The following is a 6837-nucleotide window of genomic DNA, read 5'->3' as shown; positions in this document are numbered from 1 at the left end:
CTACTTAGTTTATTTATTTAATTTGGGCAGAGTGGTCATCTTTCCTTTGTTGGTTTTTAAGGGGTTTGTTTCCATGGGTGGGTAGGATCGAGGTAGCCTACCGTGAAGGCACAAAAGAAACAAACAAAAAATATTTCGATATTACAAAAGTGTTCACAGGTATGTGGTGAACTTAGGAAAGAGTGCAGGTGGTAAGAATAGGTGTCCAGTGGGGCAAAAAATAAAAGACAAAAGATGAAAAAAAGTCTACAACACGTGGTGTTCCCAAGCGGTCACCCATCTAAGTACTAACCACGCCCGACGTTGCTTGACTGCGGTGATCGGACGAGAACCGGTATTTTCAACGTGGTATGGCCGTAGACATCTGTGTGAGAAAATTGGGGCTTATAAATATACTCAAACGAAATCAGCAGTTATTCGTCCTTTTCTGGCTACAATAATGATTTCACTGCTTTCCTCATATTATTTCAATAATAAAAAACGCCCTAAATCTCCACAAAAGCGAAACATTGTTTTAATATCGAATACTATGTGCCTTTTTTTCCCTCTACAGCCATTGGTCGCTATTTTTAACCTGAGGCGGTAACCACCGGTAGACTTCCCTGAGCTACTAATTTTCGAGCATCGCGCGTTGTAAAATACAAAATAAATACATTTTCCCCATTTTCCTTGACTAAAATCAGAAAACCAGGTGCCCCCTGCATCCGACCTGTCCTTTAACTATCGCTTTCATGTGAAATGATCTATCGGAAAGGCGATACTTTAACTTTTTTGGGTCTCCCGCTCACTCACTCCTTCCGAAACATTCTGCACGAATTCATTCAATTTTAATCCAACTCATCACATAGATCTAGATCTAGCCGCCTACAAGTCTACTAATTTAATGTTTGAGAAATAGTTCAATGCTTTTCATTTATTAATTATTCTTTTAACCTTTTCCCACGACAACTGGCACATTTATTTTCAGTCTATTAATATTCTGGCTTCATTTTAAAACACGCAACTAGGCGACGATCTAGAATTCTAGATCTAACGCTCTAGCTTAACTAAAATAATATAAACAGGAGGGTAGATCTATTCAAAATACTGTTTCAAAAATTACAATAATAATTTCACGGTGAAAAAAAAAAGGCAGGCGATCCATGGTTAATTAAATGCTAATTAAGGATGTTGCTTAAAAGGTTAGGTTGGCCTGGGACGCCAGTATTTCTCTAGAGTCTAGATCTAGAATTTCTAGATTCTGTAGGAATGAGTAGCCTAGGTATTAATAATTAAATGCATTAGTAATTATTAGTAAATAACATAAGATTTAGTTCAGTAAAAACTAATAGATCTAGATTTTAGGTCCAATGTTGGCTATCAGACTTGATGCTTGATTGTAATGATTATTAGGTTTGAGCAATTAATTTTTTTAAACATTTTTTTTAATTATTAGTATTAGTGATAAGTCATCATTAGTGGGAGTAAATTTACTTCTTTCCAGTCTGGTTCTGGGTTTCCTTGTAGCCTATATAATCTAGATCTAGTTGGTGATAATATTAATAAATATTGTTTCCCATTTTAAATACTCAGGCGGTTTGTTTGAAAGTCTGACCGCAGCTCCATATTCATTGACTGTCGAAGCAGCGCATAAAATGAATTAGCTTATATCCAGGGCTGGCCTGGTCTGCCTGTTATTGTGACTGAATTGTCCTACAGACAAGACCTGAAGAAGCCCTCGTTAAGTAATAAGTGTACAGCTTGCTTTTAGCCTGGCGCGGGGATCTTTCACCGGCCACTTTAACATTCTGCGACAGGGCAGGCCTTTACTTTAAGCTTTAATCTTAGCTGGTTCCGCTTTAACACAGGGTATTCTTTTGTCTTTAAGTATACCGCTTTCTTTCATCAGCCTGGAACCCTGTGTCTGCTACCGGTATCTCATCCGGCAGGGCAAAACAATTTCCAGTTTTTAAATTAAGCTGATGTCATTTTTAATACCAATGATTAGGATTTTGGCACAATGCTTATTTTTCTATATACACAAGATGAATTTCACATCATTTTCTGATTTCAGTTTAAGTTTGAAAGCATGTAAAATGTCAATTTGTCCTGCTATGTGATTTTTCTTCATTTATTTTTTGCTAGCCCATGGCATCACATTATGAAGACTCTACTAATATCTTTAGGCTGGGGCCAGTACCTTAACCGACTGTCGTCAAATGAAAAAACTGACAGAAGAGCGCAATTTAATACACACAACAGATATATATGTATCCGAACAAACAAATAAATATATTTGAACATATATACATACCTTTATATACGCACACTGATATATACATATATTTACATAATAAATACATTATATATGAATATATCTATATATATAACTTATTTATTTATACATATATATATATATATATATACTTATATATATATATATATATATATATATATATATATATATATATATATATATATGTATTATGAATATATATATTAATTCTTATATAATATATATTTGTAAATATAAATTATATATATGTGTGTATATATATATCCTTCTGTTTGCTGGGGTAGAAGAAAAAAACTTATAATTATAATATTCTGAAGGATATTATTTTACTTGAGCGTCTTTCGTCTACACTCAAATATATATATTTGAATATACATTCAAATATATATTCAATGAATATACATTTAGACACACATGTAAATATATATATATATATATACACAAAACATGCATATATATACATACGTATATATAGACATATATACAATATTCGTCTATGTATATATATTCAATATTTTTACATTATAAATAAATATATATATAAAAATATATATATATATATATATATATATATATTTAAAAAAATATATACATATATGAAATACTTTTTACACATATTTATTTATGCTTCTATAATATATGGAAGGATATTAATTTACTCAAGCGTCTGCCTTGGGTGTTTATATAAAAAGAGAAGGGTTGAACTAATGAGAGGAATAAAAAAAATCTTTATATTCAATCTAATTTATTTATATTGTATATGTTATAGACTGGCATACATTTTTTTCTCTCTGGTTTATGTGAAAGGAGCTTGCAGGGATTCAAATTATTATTTTTTGCATTGAAATTCATTCTTTATTAATCACAGCTATGTTGCAGGCATATAAATACTTCCCTTTGGGCTCAAGTTGCTTTGAAAGAATCCTTGTCAGTATAGAACTAGTACCAGGACCATAAATGTATGCCCCAGGGCAAATGTTAAGAAAACCTCATCATTTTACAACTCCAACTGACCAGGGGCTTAAGAAATGATGCTTCTGCGCAAACTTTCTCGTCAGCCGGTAAGAGATCAACCTCCTTTTGATTGTTTAAATTTAATCTGTGCTGAAATCATTGTGCAGGCTGGCAAAGAAAACCATGAACTTCTTGAAAGCTGTGTACTTGAGCTCATGTTATTTTTTATTTTCTGTATTTTGAAAAAAAAAAAAGTATATATATGATAATAAAAAAAAAAAGTTCAGAGTATTTAATTGTTGTTTTGTCTTGTTAAAGAGAATGTATGTTGTGCAGAAGTGTAACCAACTCATTTTCAAGCCAGGCCTAGCAAAAGACAAAACCAAAAGAATCATATGATATGATGGTAGTAGGAAAAAAGTATATCAGTGAACAAATGGTGGCAGATGCATGCCTTAGCAATCTGACATGGTAGCTTTAATGAAAGAAAAACAAAAATAATAAAAACACCAAAAGCCACACTCACACAGTTATGTTCAACATATATAATGAAGACAGAAAAAAACCAACCCACCAGAATGGATGTATTGTAATGAAAATGGCAGTTAGCACTGGTGATAAGAATCAAAGTGTTGGCTAATAATTCCTATTACAACAGCCAGCCTTATAATCTGAATTAAAACTATTAAATCCCATTCATCCCTTGGATCTATGCCAAACAACACACAATAAATGATATGCATAGAGGTGTGCTGATGCCCTGTGTGAGATGCAGAATGAAATAGTGTTTTTAAAAAAAAGGAGCCACCCAGTAATAAGTATGTGGCCTTTTTATGTCTAGTTTAAAGGATAGAATTAGCATGAAATGTGTTAAGAGAATAGTGTGTGCAGTTGTTGGGATAGGCATATTACTATGTAGGCCTATGTATGTATGTATATCTATCTCTACTTATTAAAGAAAAGAATGACTAAACAAAAAAAAAAAACTGTAACATGGCAGCTACACAGAGTGGGTGGGTGGATGAGGGAGGGAGGGAAAACTCGTTCAATGTAAACCAAACCGAGCTAATTGGGAATGGGTGGAGGCCCTGAAAAGGGCCGAGTAGTAGAGCCACAACAAGCAAGCCAGGTGGTTGTTTGCTGTTGTGTTTATTTGCTGGTGGTGTGTACTTGGTGACAGCCTTGGTGCCTTCACTGACGGCGTGTTTGGCCAGCTCACCGGGCAGGAGGAGACGGACAGCGGTCTGGATCTCCCTGGAGGTGATGGTGCTGCGCTTGTTGTAGTGGGCAAGACGGCTGGCTTCAGCTGAAATGCGCTCAAAGATGTCGTTGACGAAGGAGTTCATGATGGACATGGCCTTGGAGGAAATGCCAGTGTCAGGGTGCACCTGCTTCAAGACTTTGTAAATGTAGATGCTGTAGCTTTCCTTTCTCCTCCTCTTCTTTTTCTTGTCACCGGTGCGTACGGCTTTAGCCTTACCGGCCTTCTTGGCTCCCTTGGAAGAAACTTTAGGTGGCATGTTGTTTTCTTTTCAATGGCTTGAACAGAAATGAGGCGAACCGACCGCCGGCCGCCCTTTTATATGAAACGGCGAGGAAATTTGGAGAGTACGAGTACGAGTACGAACGCCAAGCCGCTGCGCAGCCAATCAGAACGCTCGCTTGGTGACGAACGGATTTCCTCGCCGTTTCGTATAAAAGGGCCGATCTCGCCGTTAAGTCTTCATTCATCGCCTGCAGCCGTATCGCTGTTAGTCGCTGTATTTCTTCTCGCTCCTAACCAACTCACAATGTCCGGACGTGGTAAAGGCGGTAAAGTCAAGGGAAAGTCCAAGTCTCGCTCCTCCAGGGCAGGCCTTCAATTCCCAGTCGGACGTATTCATCGTCTGTTGAGGAAAGGAAACTATGCTGAGCGTGTCGGTGCTGGTGCCCCAGTCTACCTAGCCGCCGTCCTCGAGTATTTGGCCGCTGAAGTGCTCGAGTTGGCCGGCAACGCTGCCAGAGACAACAAGAAGACAAGAATCATTCCTCGTCACCTCCAGCTGGCCATCCGTAACGACGAAGAGTTGAACAAACTTTTGTCGGGTGTCACCATCGCCCAGGGTGGTGTCCTCCCCAACATCCAGGCCGTGCTTCTGCCCAAGAAGTCACAGAAGACACCCGGTGGCAAGAGCTAAACAGTGTCACCCTGCTGCCCACTGTCCACCTAGCCTACTACTGTCCTTTTCAGGACAACCAAAGTTTACCCAATTAGCTTTCGTTGTGTGTCAATGAACAAAAATCGAGTTTTCCTACCCTACCCTACCCTACCCTACTTGTTTCAAACTTTATTAATAACGTATCAACATGTCAATCACTAGCAGTATGAGATCATTATTATAGATGTATAATACTTACACTGGTTTACACGAGCAGAACAGGGAGGGGGCGGTCATATTAATAGTAGTAACTGGACATATTTTAGGGGTATTCGTTCATAGATACAAATGAAAATAGAATCTATTTTTCTTTAAATGTGCTCCGTTTAACCCCTGTCTACAACAAATAAGGGTGGTCGTTATTTTAAAATTCTATTCTTTAACCTACCGCTAGTCTACCCTTTTTATTTTATATCTTCTTCTTTTTAAAACCAAATATGTTTTTATTAATCCTTCCCCCTCATTTATTTACACACTGTGTAAATACCGCCGATCGGGCGGTCGAATCGGGTCAGAATATCTACCTAGGTCTATAGACTAGGTCTAGATCTAAATTGTTTCAGGCAGTCTATGTTGGGTTCTTTTCTAATCACTCACACACACATTCATAATTCATTGAAGACGACAGAAGCAAACACACCGGATTCCATTGACAAGCGGCACAACCAAGGATTTCATTTGAACGAAGAATATTTTGTGTTATCGGCCCTGTCTGCTATTAATAGATCGCTCGGCTGGATACCGTGTCTAAAAATAATCTGCTATGTCGACGCTGTCTCAACGTTGTGTGGCTGCTACTGGCCAATCAGCGTCGTTAAACTCGTACTCGTCCAATGGGAGAGCTTCGTTGCGCTAAGGGTTTGGCGGACGGTTATAAAAGGGCCAGCAGCGCTGAGCTGCCGCATTTCCTTAACAGTCAGTTAAGATCATTCAAAAAAAAAAAGATGGCTCGTACCAAACAAACCGCCCGAAAATCTACTGGAGGCAAAGCCCCACGTAAACAGCTGGCCACCAAAGCCGCCAGAAAGTCAGCACCAGCCACCGGCGGTGTTAAGAAGCCCCATCGTTACAGGCCTGGAACCGTCGCCCTGAGAGAAATCCGTCGTTACCAGAAGAGCACTGAGCTGCTCATTCGCAAGCTGCCATTCCAGCGCCTGGTCAGAGAAATCGCCCAGGACTTCAAGACTGACCTTCGCTTCCAGAGCTCCGCTGTCATGGCCCTGCAGGAGGCTAGCGAGGCTTACCTCGTCGGTCTGTTTGAAGACACCAACCTGTGCGCCATCCACGCCAAGCGTGTCACCATCATGCCCAAGGACATCCAGCTAGCCAGACGTATCCGTGGTGAGCGTGCTTAAGAGGTTTCTTTTAAGCCCAAACCACCACCCCCTGTCCTCAACCAAGGTCCTTTTT

At 38.7% G+C, this 6837-nt stretch overlaps 1 non-coding gene across 1 annotated transcript; it reads right to left on the bottom strand.

Annotated features, from left to right (window-relative positions):
* Positions 1 to 243: 243 nt before the first annotated feature.
* Positions 244 to 362, bottom strand: LOC131957047 (5S ribosomal RNA). Its single transcript, XR_009389021.1, has one exon. It is a non-coding gene; the product is annotated as a 5S ribosomal RNA (ribosomal RNA).
* Positions 363 to 6837: the final 6475 nt, after the last annotated feature.

Source organism: Physella acuta, unplaced genomic scaffold, assembly GCF_028476545.2.
Source record: "Physella acuta isolate Inbredline_101_S28 unplaced genomic scaffold, ASM2847654v3 ptg001198l, whole genome shotgun sequence".
NCBI classification, from domain to species: Eukaryota; Metazoa; Mollusca; class Gastropoda; family Physidae; genus Physella; species Physella acuta.
The sequence above is the reverse complement of the archived record's forward strand: the minus strand, read 5'-3'. Positions and strand labels throughout refer to the sequence as shown.